General features: G+C 33.5%; 1 protein-coding gene across 13 annotated transcripts in view; it reads left to right on the top strand.

The window, feature by feature from the left end:
- Positions 1-14,464, top strand: part of FER (FER tyrosine kinase) — a 434,834-nt gene that overhangs the window by 81,671 nt on the left and 338,699 nt on the right. For 2 of the 13 annotated variants that reach the window (XR_011997006.1, XM_025992807.2), the window contains one exon: positions 4,998-5,064. The exons of the other annotated variants lie outside the window; for them this stretch is intronic. The gene's annotated coding sequence lies outside the window, so the exon portion shown is untranslated. Of the gene's footprint in view, positions 1-4,997; positions 5,065-14,464 lie in introns of those variants that run through there. 13 annotated transcript variants of the gene reach the window in all.

Raw genomic sequence — 14,464 nt, 5'->3', positions numbered from 1 at the left:
AGTAGAAAGAGCAAAGGTGTTTTTGTCTTGTTTCTGAACTTAGGGGGAAAGTCAAAATTAGGTATTAAGTTAGCCATAGTTTCAAAGTTTTATCAGGTTGAAGTTCTTTTCTATTTCTGTTTTAGAGTAGATATATTTTGTCAAATGTTTGTCTTTATATCTATCAAGATAAATATTTTTTTCTTCTTTTTGTTTGATATGAATTACTTTGATTTTCATGTTTCAAATATTATACCAATCTCACATTCTTGGGATAAACTCCTCTTGCTTATGATGCATTATCAGTGTTTATATTGTTGGATATGGTTGGTTAAGTTCCGAAAAAATTTTTTTTTTTTTTTAAATTTTTGTTTATATCTTTGTTTCTTGTATTTTTGTCTAAATTTATTATAAAGGTAATGCTATTCAGTGAATGGTTACTTCCTGTTCTACTTTTTAGAAAGGTTTGTGTTCACTTGGTAATTTTTCTTAAATATTGGTAGAATTCACTTGTGAAGCCATCTAGGCCTGCTTGTTTTTGTTTTTACTTTTTGGCAAAGATTTTTAAACTATAAACTCATTTATTTTTATTAAAGCAGACTATTAATCTGTTTCTTTTTTTTTTTTTTTATTAATCTGTTTCTTTTTGAGTTTTAGTAGGTTGTGTCCTTCAAGGAAATGTCCATTTTACCGAAGTTGTTGAATTTATTGGTATTAAATTGTTCATAATATTTCCTTATTTACCTTTTTAATTTGTAGAATCTATGGTGACTTTCTCTTTCCCATTCTCAATACTGGTATTTTATGTCTTTTTACTTTTTTCATAATCATTCTGAGTAGAAGTTTATCAATTTTATTAATCTTCTCAAAGATCAGCTTTTGTCTTTATTGCTTTTTTTTTCTATTTTTCTACTTTCTTTTTAATTGATTCCTGCTCTAATATTTGTTATTTCTGTCCTGCTTGTTTTAGGCTTAGTTTGCACCATTTGAAAAATTTAAATGTTAATGTGGAAGCTAAGATCCAATGGTTTGAGAACTGTCTTTTTTTCTATACAAGCATTTTGGGCTGTAAATTTCCCTACGTACTGTTTTAGCAACATTCCAAAAATTTTCATGCACCATCTTCATTTTCATTCAATTAAAAATATTTTCTAATTTCCCTTTTGTTTTTTTCTTTGATTTGTAGGTTAAAAGTGCGCGATTTAGTTTCTAAACTTTTGGCATTTTTCTAGCAATGTTTATGTTTTTTTATTTATAATTCTGTTTTGCTTTGATAATTTTTTTTTATGAGTTCATTTCTTTAAATTTATGTGTACATGTTATCTGGCCCACAGTACGTTCTGTTTTCATAAATGTTTCATATACACTTGAGAATGTATAGTCTGCTGCTGTTGGTTGAAATGGTCTCTATTGTCAGCTTAGTCCAGTAAGCTAATTGTGTTTTTTTCTTATTATTTTTAACGTTCTTACTGATTTTCTGTCTCTTTAAGGATTAAGAGAGGGCAATGGAGATCTCCCACTGTAACTGTGGATTAGTTTAATAGTCTATTTCTTCTTGTAGTTGTCAGTTTTTTGCCTCATGTATTTTGAAAATTTGTTACTAGGTGAATAAACAGTTAAGATTATTGTATCCACTTCATGACATGACCCTTTATCATTATAAAATGGTCTTTCTTATCCTTGGTAGTATTCTTTGGTGCATTGTCTGTTCTATCTGATATTAACATAGTTACTCCATCATTATGTTGATTAGTGTTTACACTAATATGTACATATATATTATTTTTTTCATTCTTTTATCTGTTTTAGTCTTTGTTTTTGAGTTACATTTCTTGTAAGCACTGTATAGTTAAGTCATGTTTTTTTATCTTGTTAATCTCTACCTTTTAATGGGGATAATTAAACTATATGTAATGTGACTTTTGATAATATTAGGATTAAACCTGTCATCTTGCAGTGTGTTTTCTCTTTGTTTCACTTTTTGTTTTTTCTCCTTTTTGTTTTATCTGCCTTCTTTTGGATGAATTGAAACATTTTCTTAAGATTCCTTTTAAAGACTGGGCAGCCCTGGTGGCTTAGTGGTTTAGTGCTGCCTTTGGCCCAGGGTGTGACCCTGGAGACCTGGGACCAAGTCCCACGTCGGGCTCCCTGCATGGAGCCTGCTTCTCCCTCTGCCTGTATCTCTGCTTCTCTCTCTCTGTGTCTTTGATGAATAAATAAATAAAATCTTTAAAAAAAAAAAAGATTCTTTTTGACCTCTTTTGTTGTCTTTAATACCTATAACTTTTTGTTTTGTTTTGTTATCTTTAGTTTACCATAGTATATCTTCAGGTGTTGTTATGACATTTTGCTTTTAACCTGGGACTCTTACATAAGTATAGTCGTCTGGTCTGTGTGCTATCGTTGTAATATGTTTTACTTTTGCATATGTTGTAAAGTCCCCCTACCTTGTTAATATTTTTGTGTGTGTTTAAGTAGTCAGTTATTTTTAAAACTACAACGGAACATCTCAGATATTTAGCTATTTTTTCTAGCATTTTGTATTCCATCTGGTATCATTTTACTTTTGCCTGAGTGACTTACCTTATTGTTTCCTGTAATGTAAGTCTGTAGGTAATAAGTTCTTTGTTTTTGAATACTTGAAAACGTTATTATTTCACCTTCGTTTTTGAAGTATATCTTTGTTGGGTATAGAATTCTATTTTGGCATTTTATTTTCCTGTTTAGATCTGTAAAGATGTTCTAGTATCATGTCATAGAGAAATCTGCTCTAATATTTATCTTTGTTGTTTTGCACATTTTATTTTCTTTTGGTAGCTTTTAGGATTTTCTTTTTATCATTGGTTTTAAGCAATTTGATCATGATGTATATTGCTGTAGTTTTTTTTTTTCTTGTGTTTGTGGTTTTTGAGCCTCTTGTATCTGAGAGTTTATAGTTTTCTTTTTTTTTAAAGATTTTATTTATTTATTCATGAAAGACAGAGAGAGAAGCAGAGATACAGGCAGAGGGAGAAGCAGGCTCCATGCAGGGAACCCAATGCAGGACTTGATCCCGGGACTCCAGAATCACGACCTGAGCCAAAGGCAGACACTCAACTGCTGAGCCACTCAGGTGTCCCAATTGCCAGATTTTAAAATTTCACTATAGTCTTCCACTTGTTTATGTTGTAAAAAATATATATATGATCTTTGCCTGTGTACCTATATGCAGTCCCTTTGTTCATATGACATGTAGCATTTTTTTCCAAAGTTAAAAAATATATTTTTAAGAGTAAATGTAATGCATGGTAATTTTATAAAATGTAAGCAACACTGTATTACTATACAGTATTGAATTAAGTGAGTTCAAATACAGTGTTAATTCGAACTTTTAATTTATTTTATTTTTATTTTTTTTAAAGATTTTATTTATTTATTCGAGGAACAGATAGAGAGAGAGAGGCAGAGATATAGGCAGAGGGAGAAACAGGCAGAGGGAGAAGCAGGCCCATCCCGGAAGCCCAACGCAGGACTTGATCCCAGGTCTTCAGGATCACACCCTGGGCTGAAGGTGGCGCTAACCCACTGAGCCACCCAGGCTGCCCTGCTTTGAACTTTTGTAGTTTGCCTGAAGATGTACTAAGTATCAGAAAAGGTGTTCAAAATAACTCTCATAGTTACGTATTTTTATATAGCCTATTTAATTGATTCTGTGTGACTAGAATTATGCTAGGGTTTTACATTTACCAATCCTCAAAATACTCACAATAACGTTTGTGGGAGTTTCTCTTACATGAGTAGAATCCTCAGTTCTTCTGATTTGTCATACATCATATTCAAGAAAAAGAAGACAAGATGAGCTACTCCACATTACACATGCCGGTAACAGTCTAGTGAAGTTTAGAAGGATCTCTCTTCACCCACTTTTATAACAAGAGTAGGGAAACAAACTCTCCTTCAAATTTTCTTTCTTTATGGGAAACAAAACAGAATACTAAGAGATTTGTAAGCTCCTTGATTATTTACAAGCCCTCACTTATTCTGTGCAGAGAGAACAAGAGGATACCTATTGCTAGAACTGTGGGGTGTTAGCTACAAGTCTTATTCAGAAGTAAATTTTTCTGTAATTGGGAAGTAGATTTTCTTAAATTGCCTCTTCATACATTATGAATAGTTCTGTGGTATTTTATAGCCAATTAAAATTGATTAGATCCATTGAGTTGTCTCTTTAGAGTACTTTAATTATGAAAACCAGTTTGAAATGAGTCCAGATTTGAGACAGATGGTTAAATTTATGTTTAAATAAATCCAAATTAAAAAGAATGAGTAAAACTTTTTAAAGACTCTTTTAGTTGATTTTCTCATTTTCAGTCCAGCAAGAATGGCAACTGGCCTTCCTATTCAATAATCTCTAAATCTTGGAGATTTTTAAATATTAAAATCTGATATATGGAGGTCTTGTAGACAAATGTTCTGAAATTCAAATTTACCTCTCAGGTCAACATAAGGAAGAAATCCATTTTGGATACAGGACTTGTCAAGACCAAAAGCCAAATTCAAGCAATGTTTGTTGATCATCACTTCTATTGATGTGTCTTGAAAATGAGAGGTTTTCTCTTTTTCTTTTCTTTCCCTTTTTTTTTTCTTTGCGCCTATGTATTAATACATGATATATCAGCAGCTAACTTATGGCGTGAATGCTTTTCATTGCATGGAGCTTAATATGATAGGAACTTTACAAGGTCATAAAGAGTAACGACACTCTTCATTGTTAATCTAATTTGCATTGGGTTAAAGTTGCAGAAATTGGAGTGACAGTTATAATATTCTCATTAGATGCTGAAATATTATGTGTTATGGAATATGCTACATGATTCATTTATATTCTGCAGATAACTTCCTAAAATTAAAATAAAGTGAAAGCACAGTAATTTGTCCCTATTTTTCTTAGTTTTATTGAATAAACAAAGCTAAGTTTCACATACAGAAAGATGAAAAGAAATGATATCCTTTTGCTGATTTTCCTCTATATTTTATAGGTGAGCTCCTTAACACTGTTAGTTTTGGACTTGATTACTAGAAAGATGATATAAACAGATGCAGAAGGTAAAATTGTAATTTTTCTATAACTTTAACTTTTTAAAAATTTTATTTAAGACTAAATTTATTTTTTAATAGTAAGAGCTATATCAATTTATGTATTTTCTTTTTATGTGCTAGGCACTGTTATTTGTACTAGGAATCTTGTAGATAACAAACCATACAACAATTCTTGCCTCTATCAGGCTTGTATTTTAGAGAAGTTAATTAATTCAACAAGTAAGTGAAACGTATATTAGATGGTGATAAGTACCATGGAGAAAAATGAAACATGGTAGGTGGATAGGATGTTGGGAGGATGATTGGGTCAGGCTTCATGGAGAGAGCCATAAATGAAGGGTGAAGGAAGTGAGGAAGGGGAGTGTATAATTATCTTGGGCCAAGAGTATTCCAGGTAGAGGGAATAGCCAAAGCAAACTCCTTGAGGGGATCATGTCTGGCATATTTGAGAAGTGGTACAAATACTTTTGTGACTGTAACTGGGGGACCAATAAAGAAAGACATGGAGTATGGGATGAAATCAGAGAGGAAGACTGATGGCATATAGTAAGGGACACCCACATTTTGAAGGATTTTGGTCATTCTTTTAAAACAGTTTGGCTTTTACTCCGAATAAAATGGGAAGCCATGGTGGGTTTTGATCAGAAGAGTGACATGAACTGACTTACATTTTAATAGGATAACTCTGGCAGCCTTGTTGAGATTATGAGGGGTGGAAGGAGGATGGAAGTAAGGAGATTGGTTCCAGGCTATTGAAGTAATCCAGGCAAGGGCTTATGCTTGCCTGGACCTGGGGTGGTAGTAACAGAAAGAGGTTAATTTCTGGATATACAGTGGATTCTTGTTATCTTCAGTGGTTATATTCTGTGAAATCACTCTGAACACTAAATTAGTATTAACTGAGTACTGATTCATTACCCTTGGTGGACGTAGCATAGAGGGTTAGATTCCTATCAGCAGGGTCACGACATTTTTCATGACTGATCCAGTACATCATCTTGTTTTATGTCTTTTTGTTTAAAGACACCTTGTTGATTTGTTAACATTGAACCCAAAGCCAACAGTGCTATAACTCATTACTAAACAAAGCTATCTGATATGCGTATTTTCTCTAGAAGGTACGTTATAGCCTTCTTGGTCATAAGAATACTAGACAGAGCTTGAGCACTATGGTTAGCCATTTTAAACAGCAAAATCATCAACTAAGCACAAAAATGTAGTAAATGTGGAGCTAAACCGACTGCAAAATGGACAGCTCACAGTGTGAGAGCTGAAACAAAAAGCTAGACATGGCTTTATTTGACCTCACTTGGGAACATGTATATCAAATGACTCCTTTGCTACTCTGTGCATGTGCCTATCTGTAATTGGCCTGGAGAGCACTGTGTGTAATGATTTTGGGATTACAAACAAGTTTAGACTGTAGGCATATTTAGAAACATGGAATCCACGAATGTATATATTGAAAATAGAGCCTAATGGATTTGCTGATGAATGGATGTAGTGTGTGAGAGAAAGAAATCAAGGATGATTTTAAGATTTTTGGTCTGAACAACTGGAAGGATGGTACTATTGTTAGCTGAGATGGAGAAAAATGTAGGAGTAGCAGATTTGGAGGTGAAGATCAGGAGTTTGGTTTTTAGGTACTTATTAGATATCTTAGTAGAGACATCAAATTTGTACTTGAATCTCTAGCTCTGGAAAATTCTTGGGAGAGGTCTGGAGTAAAAGTATAAACTTGAATATTAGGTACTTAAAGTCATGCTGTTTGATGACATTACCAAGGGTATTAATTAAGATAGAAAAGAGAAGAGTCCCAGGACTGAGCCCCACACTAAGAAGTCAGGGAAATGAGGAAGAAATTGAAAGAACTCCAAGATAAAAGGAAAATCAAAAGACTGTGTTATTCTGGAAGCCAAATGGGGGAGGAAAGGATTTCAGGGAAGAATAGCAGATCGATTAGGTTAAGTAGTGCTTAAACATAAGGTGAGGACCAAGATTGGGATTTTGTAAAGTGTCGGTTATTGGTGGCTTTGAAAAGAGCAGTTTCAATATTGCAGTAGAGGGAAAAGCCTAAAATGGGATGAATTTAAGAAAGAGAGAGGAAAGAAAGTGGAGATCACTGGTACAGACAGATCATTTCAGTAGTTTTGCAGTAAAGGAAAGAGAGAGGGAAGTAACTGAAAGTAGTTAAGGGAGGGTTTTTTTTTTTTTTTTTTTTTAAAGATTAAGAGCAACTTCAGCTTTTTTGCTGATAACAGTGCTCTAGGAGGAAAGGAAAAGCTGATGAGGCCACAGAATGAAGGAAGAATGGCTATATCCATGCCCTTGAGGAGGTAAGAGGTGGTGAATCTAGGCCCTAAGTGAATGGATTGGTTTTAGCAAGGAGCAAAGGCAGTTTGTTCATAGTCATAGCCTAAGAGAAAAGCCTGAATGCCCCTTTATACAGGGGAGAGGGTAGAGGGTAGATAGGCTGCTTAGAGCTTGTTGGTTTTCTTGAGATTTTTTTTTTAATTTTATTTATTCATGAGAGACACAGAGGCAGAGTCAGAGGGAGAAGGAGGCTCACTGTGGGGAGCCTGACGTGGGACCCGATCCCAGGACCCCAGGGTCATGCCCTGAGCTGAGGCAGCTCAACCACTGAGCCCTCAGGCATCCCTACTTTTTTATTCTTAATGGGATTCTTGGGCTGCCTCTTCACACGTATGTGATTCCAAATTCAAAATCATAAGATATAAACCAGTAAGTGTACAGTGAAGAGTTTTTCTATACCCCATTACCTATTTTTTTTCTCCAGAGGCAGAAAAATATCTTCTAGATATTTTTTATGTATATCCTGTAGCTTTTAATCCCCTTAATTAAAGGTATTCAACTTATTAGATAATCTTGTGTATTATAGTACATTATTCAGTTTCAGGTCACTTACTGGTTGGCTATTCATGCTAAATAAATGGTGATCTCTACACTTCTTCCTCCATAATTATATCCTAACATTATTATGACTGTTTTGTGAGCCTTTGTTTTAAATTTCTTGTTAAGTATCTTTAAGGCAAAGACTATCCCTCACAGAGCATCCTTTAAAGACTTAGAGGATAAAAGCCTTTCATTTGCTGGAGACATTGTTATTCCACACACTTGACTAGTCTTATAAAGTAGAATGATAGTTTTGTTTTTTGTTTGTTTTTTATTCTGGCTAGCTTTGTGTACTAATACTGCTCAGTGTGGAAACATACCTGCTTTGAAACACATTTTGAAACTAAGTTTTCTTTTTTATTTTGGGAAGTAAGAATTTTGATATTTAAAGAACAAATCATTGAGATGTTTCATCTGTAGACTAACTCCATTTTTTTTAGACTTAATGAATATTCAGATGCTTTTGATTTTTGATCAGATTTCCACAGCTTTTGATTTAAATTTTTTAAAAAAATTTAAATTCAATTAATTAACGTATAATGTATTATTGGGTTCAGAGTAGAGGTCAGTGATTCATCAGACTTATATAACACTCAGTGCTCATCACATCATGTGCCCTCCTTAATGTCCATCCCCCAGTTACCCCATCCCCTCACCTATAGCTCCTTCAGTGACCTTCTTTTTGTTTCCTGTGATTAAGAGTCTCTTATGATTTGTCTTCCTCTGATTTCATCTTGTTTTATTTTTTCCTCTCTTCCCCTATGATCCTCTGTTTTGTTTCTTAAATTCCACATAGGAGATAGATCACATGATAATTATCTTTCTCTGATTGACTTATTTCATTAGCAACACAGCTTTCAATTTTTAACCTTTATTTTTGACATTGTTTCAACTGACTGAAATATTGAAAAAATAATACAAAGAATACCCATATACCGTTCACTCATGTTCCCCAGATATTAATATTTTGCCACATTTACTTTATCTTTTCTTTCTCTGTATGTGAGAGAGAGAAACTGAAAGTGACTCCTCTGTCCTTTTGATGTGTTCCTGTCATTGATTGAACACTTATTTTCTGGCTCATCTTGTACTTTCCATGCTCTAGATTCTGCTCCATGTCTCTAAGGAACCAAAGTTCCTTTTAATGGTCTTCCGTTTAGTATTTAGAAACCATTATTTGGACACTGGGTGTGTTCATTGCTACTGGGGTGTCTTTGTTCTATCTAGGTCCTCTCACTGGACAGAAATGAAAAATAAGTAAATGTTTATACAAACATGCACACAAGTATATCTATGCCTAATTTCTATATCTGTTTATATTAATTCATTTCTTCCTCACTCCTTTCATTGTGATTACATTATTCACTGGAAATAAGGGTTGATTCATTTGTTTCTGTTCTATCCCATTTTTAGTTGTTTTCTCCTCTCTTATTCCTACTGCTTTTGTTTACTTGTTTCATTAATGGTTAAACAATAATGATTCCAAAAATCAGAACTGTATAAAACTATATACTTAGAGAACTATAGTTTCTTTAATTATTTCTCTTTCTTACATAAAAACTATTATATTTTTTCACTTTGCTTTTCTACTTGACATTGTGCCCTAAAAATAACAATACTTCAGTTTGTAGCTTTATTTCTCATTCTTTTTTAACTATTGCATAACACTTCATTTTAAGTTTATTCAAGTGCTTCCTGTATATGGACATAGAATTTTTTCTAATTTTTCCAATTAGATACACTACTACCATGAATAACCCTGTGCGTGTGGGTTGTTGTTTTTTATCATTGGAGAAATGTCATAAGCATAAATTTCTAGAAGTCTGTGATTGTAGTTGTAAAAGGTAAATGTATTTGTAGTTTATACCTTCTATAAAGATTGTTCCAATCTGCATTCCTATCAGAATTGTGTAAGAGTACCAGTTTCTCTACACAGTTGCTAGTATGCCAATTTGCTAGGTAAAAAAAATAACATCTCATGGTTTTACTGGCATTTCTTTTATTATGAGTGAGGTTGACCATCTTTTTATATGCTTAATGTCGCATTTTAATCTGTGAATTGTCTTTTGCCCATTTTTTTCTTTCAATTTTTGGCCTTTTTTCTCCTTAAATTTTAAGAATATATCTTTATCTGTTATTCATGGTACATATATTTTCTACTAATCTTGTTGGTTTTCATTTGACCTGGTATAACGTGTTTCCCCCCACTGACTAATGATGATACCCAAGCTACTGATACTGCTATGAGAAATAAACTGTCCTTTGTCTCTGTCCCAGGAGACTTGTGTCTTCTGCCCACGTCCATGAAGTTGAGGCCGGCTAATTTGTTAGCTTGCATGTAGAGTAAAATCTTGTACTCTTCATGCTCTTGACAAAGATTGATGTGTCTATTCTAATATATATCTCTTTCTTTTTTTTTTCTGTAGGATTTATTTTTTCTCTCACTTCTTTTTTTCCTACACAGTTTCCAAAGTTTCTTCATTTTAAACATTCGCCCCCTGGCGTGTTACCTTTATAAGACTGTTTCCTTTGCCTATCACATGCCCTTTTAGTTCATTTCTTGCAGTCAATTCTGTGGTTGACCATTATGCTTTTCCGGTATTTTCACATGTACAATGAACTTTGTTCTTCTGATAATGGCTTTATTTTTTTTTTTTTTTAAGATTTTATTTCTTTATTTGGGAGAAAGAGAGCCGAGAAAGAGAGAGATCAGAAGCAAGAGGGAGGGGCAGAGGGAGAAGCAGACTCCCTGCTGAGCAGAGAACCTGACTCTGGGCTCCATCCCAGGATCCTGGCATCATGATCTGAGCCAAAGGCAGATGCTTAACCAAATGAGCCAACCAGGTGCCCCAATAATGGTTTTAGATCAGTCTTAAGCACACTGCTAGGTTTTCTCTTTTTCTTTCTCTGTTTTTCTTCTTTTTTTCTGAACAGCCCTTGGTGTCCATGGAGGCTTGCAATGGGAGGGTGAGAGATCTTTTGCAGAGATTTGGTGTTTAATTTTCTACTCACAGAAGATTTAAAATTTGGACATTCTCTGCCTATTATGCTGAGGATGTAGATTTATTTATTTTTCTTTTTGTTCAGATGCTATTTGGGAAATTCAGAATTATGCTGTTACTTCATCCTAGCTACCAGGAATCCTCCCCTTCACAGCTTTGTTATATTATAGAATATAGATTTGAGTATTGTATACATTCAATTTCTAGGTTTTTGAAACATTGGTCAGTTGAATCTAGCAATCACTGTATACAAGGAAATGATATTGCACAGAGTTAGAGAGCATACTCTTTAAAGGTATTTTGTTCAATTTTTAAATAAAATACCACTGTTTTTAGTTACTTAAACAGTTTAGAGCCCTAACACATGTCTAGTAAATATTTCTGGACTGATATATCAATTGTTCTTATACCGGGAAATTTATTAAAAGTAGCACAGTGTGGATATACTTATAGTATTTTTTAGTGCTTTATAGGACTATCTGATCCAAAGATTTTTTTACCATCTCTCCAAATTCTGTGCCTTTGGTGTTGTATTTTGATGGTTTGCCATTCAGTCTCTATCATAACCCAATGAATTGTTAAGGGCAGATTATTTAACTCCTGGGACGGGAAATTAGAAGCTAAAATTTAATTATAAGACTTGCTTGGGTTGCACAGCTAATCAAAGGAGCTGAGAGAAAAACTGACTTCTTGACTTTGCTTTTTTGTCTGAATAGCATTGAGTAAAATGGGTAGCTCATTGATTGTTCCCACGTGTGATACTTGAATTTTAACTTCCATGTGAAAAAACGTATGTGGGCATTTGCCCCGTCACTCATAAGTTAGGATTAATTCTTGTTCATTGTTTTCTTATTCAGAGTAGTAAGCAGAAATTGTATAGTTGAGGAGGAATGTTTTGAAAGGAAGGAAAAATGTAAGGTGGTAGACTGTTTAGTAACCCAAATGAAAGCAGAGTCTACTTGCAGGCATTTGCTTTTCGAAAATAATCACTTCTCACTTATTATCAGGAGGCTTTCCATCATAATATTTAACAAATGGTAAACACTTCTGAAGTTTATAATAAAAAATACTTGACTTTCTAGACTAGTTTAATGAGTAGTCTTGCCTGTCTCTTGTAAATGTCAAACTTGCATAATTGAGTTTAGCTAGCTTCATAACATTGTTTATGGCATGACATGTTGTATATACACTCTGTTATTACAAACATTAAACAGATTTGTCAACAAGTGGTGGCAAAAGAATTATAATTCTGTCTCTTTGTGAAATTCATTATGTGGAGGAGGAAAATTGGACTTTATCCTCCCTGATAATTGACATATAGGACAACTTCATGCCCTGCCTTAGTGCCTCTCATCATTTTTTTTTTTAAAAGCATCATATGGCAACAGAGGTATGATTCAGTGTCTGTCAATAAAAAGTTACTTGCTCTGCACACTTCACATTAATTTTAAGCTCTAATGTAGTTATTTAAAAGTTAAGAAAGAGTAATACTGATGTGAAATATTCTGCACCAAGATGCTATGTGGCAAGAATCGTGTTAGGTAGTTTTTTGCAACACATTTTAGTAAGTGAATGGAATTGAAAAAAATTTATTTGGAACTTTGGTTTTCACAGAGTATTACTATTTCTTGAATTTTCTTATATAGTTTCTATGGGACCTAAGTAATTATATTAAAGCAAATCAGGAAAAAATATAATAGAATCCTGTGTAAAATCATGGCAAATAAGCATGTTTTTGAAACTTTTTGTTCGTTTTTACAGGGGAGGGAGCATGGAAGGGAGATATAGATAGGTTAATCGATCATGTTCATGCACAAGTACACCACATAACCAAACGCATAAGTGTATGTGAGCTAGCTAAAGAGTACAAAAGCGAACAAACCAAAAACCTACTTAGACATACCCCTAAATTCAGTTTTAAACCCAAAGCTCTTTTTAAAGACTTTATTAGTAACAGTAGCATTTTAATGTAATGAATTTTGCCTTGGATGTTTTCAAAGGCATTTAATTTTTTCTAAATCACGTTAATGACTGCTGTTAAGCTATTGATAATTAGGTTTGGTTGTAACAGTCTTTTTCAGATTGTTTATCGTATTTTAGATATAATAAAGAAAGAGAAATCAGAAATTCTTAACTTTTTAAATGTTATTTTAGATTACAAAATCTTAGCTGAGTATTGCATATTTAGTGCATCATTTTTCACTAGTTAGAAAGACAGATGGGCAGTGTGCAGTTTAAAAATCTGTGCAAATAGGAGGACAGATGGGTGGTTTAAATGTCTCTATGAAAATGTTTGTATGCAGAGCTTGACTCCTGAAGTTATACTAAAAAACCCAAGTAACTAATTAGGAATAATAGAATTCATATAAAAAGTAATATTTTTAAAAAAGACATTAAATATGGAATTAATTGAATTTACTATAGTTAATCCTTTTTGAGTTTACAATAAAAATTAACAAATTAGAATACAGTACTTAAATGTTCTTGCTTGGTAAATGCTTGCCTTATTTTCTTATTATCAATGTAGACCCTGGAAACTTTACTATTTGGAATCAATTTGTCTGTGTAATTGTATATGACTTTTTTGAACTCTTGTTAGAATTTGCTGAATTAAAGAAAAAACATTTGCTGAATTTTAAGTAATGTATCTATAAACTAGCTTTAAAATGATAAATGAAATTTTAAAAAGAACACAAAAGCAAGGGCCTTAGAAAGGGCTCTCTTTGGCAGCTTCTGCAGCAGGTGTTTGTGGACTTTTTGCTCTGATTCAGACATTAATGTGACTTAGCTCCCAGCCAAGAAAATTCATTCCAATTTGGTTGGGTATGCACTTTGGCTCTTGGATATTAGCTTCATATAGGAGTCTCATCTGGACTTATGTGGATAGGGAGAAAAAAAGGTTGTTGCTTTAGTGGCTGGCCATAGATGCATCATTGCATTGACTCTTGGGGACATTTTTTCAAATTTATTTTTGGAAGAAGGATGCCAAGTAGCAATATGGATAGTATTCTTTTTTTTTTTTTTTTTTTAAAGATTTTATTTATTTATTCATGAGAGACACAGAGAGAGAGAGAGAGAGAGAGAGAGAGGCAGAGACACAGGCAGAGGGAGAAGCAGGCTCCATGCAGAGAGCCTGACGTGGGACTCGATCCCGGGTCTCCAGGATCACACCCCGGGCTGAAGACGGTGCTAAACCCCCTAGCCACTGGTGCTGCCCAGCAATATGGATAGTATTCTATGAAAAAAAAACTATCATGGTGATTGAACATGTAGGAGAATGTATTTCTGAGAATCTTAAAAATCATTCATGATTAGTATTATTGAAGTGACTTGTTAATTATGAAGTTAAAAAGATTATCCCTAATGCCATACAGTGTGAGGGAAAATTTCTTTAGGGATTTATATTAACTGAGGCAAAAATTTTATTGTTTTTTTCAGTGAAGATTTAAAAAAAATGAAAAATTCAAATAGAATTTTTTAAAAATCACAGG

The sequence above is a fragment of the Vulpes vulpes genome, chromosome 14 (genome assembly GCF_048418805.1).
Source record: "Vulpes vulpes isolate BD-2025 chromosome 14, VulVul3, whole genome shotgun sequence".
NCBI classification, from domain to species: Eukaryota; Metazoa; Chordata; class Mammalia; order Carnivora; family Canidae; genus Vulpes; species Vulpes vulpes.
Note: the sequence above shows the minus strand (reverse complement) of the source record. Positions and strands in the feature narration are given on the sequence as shown.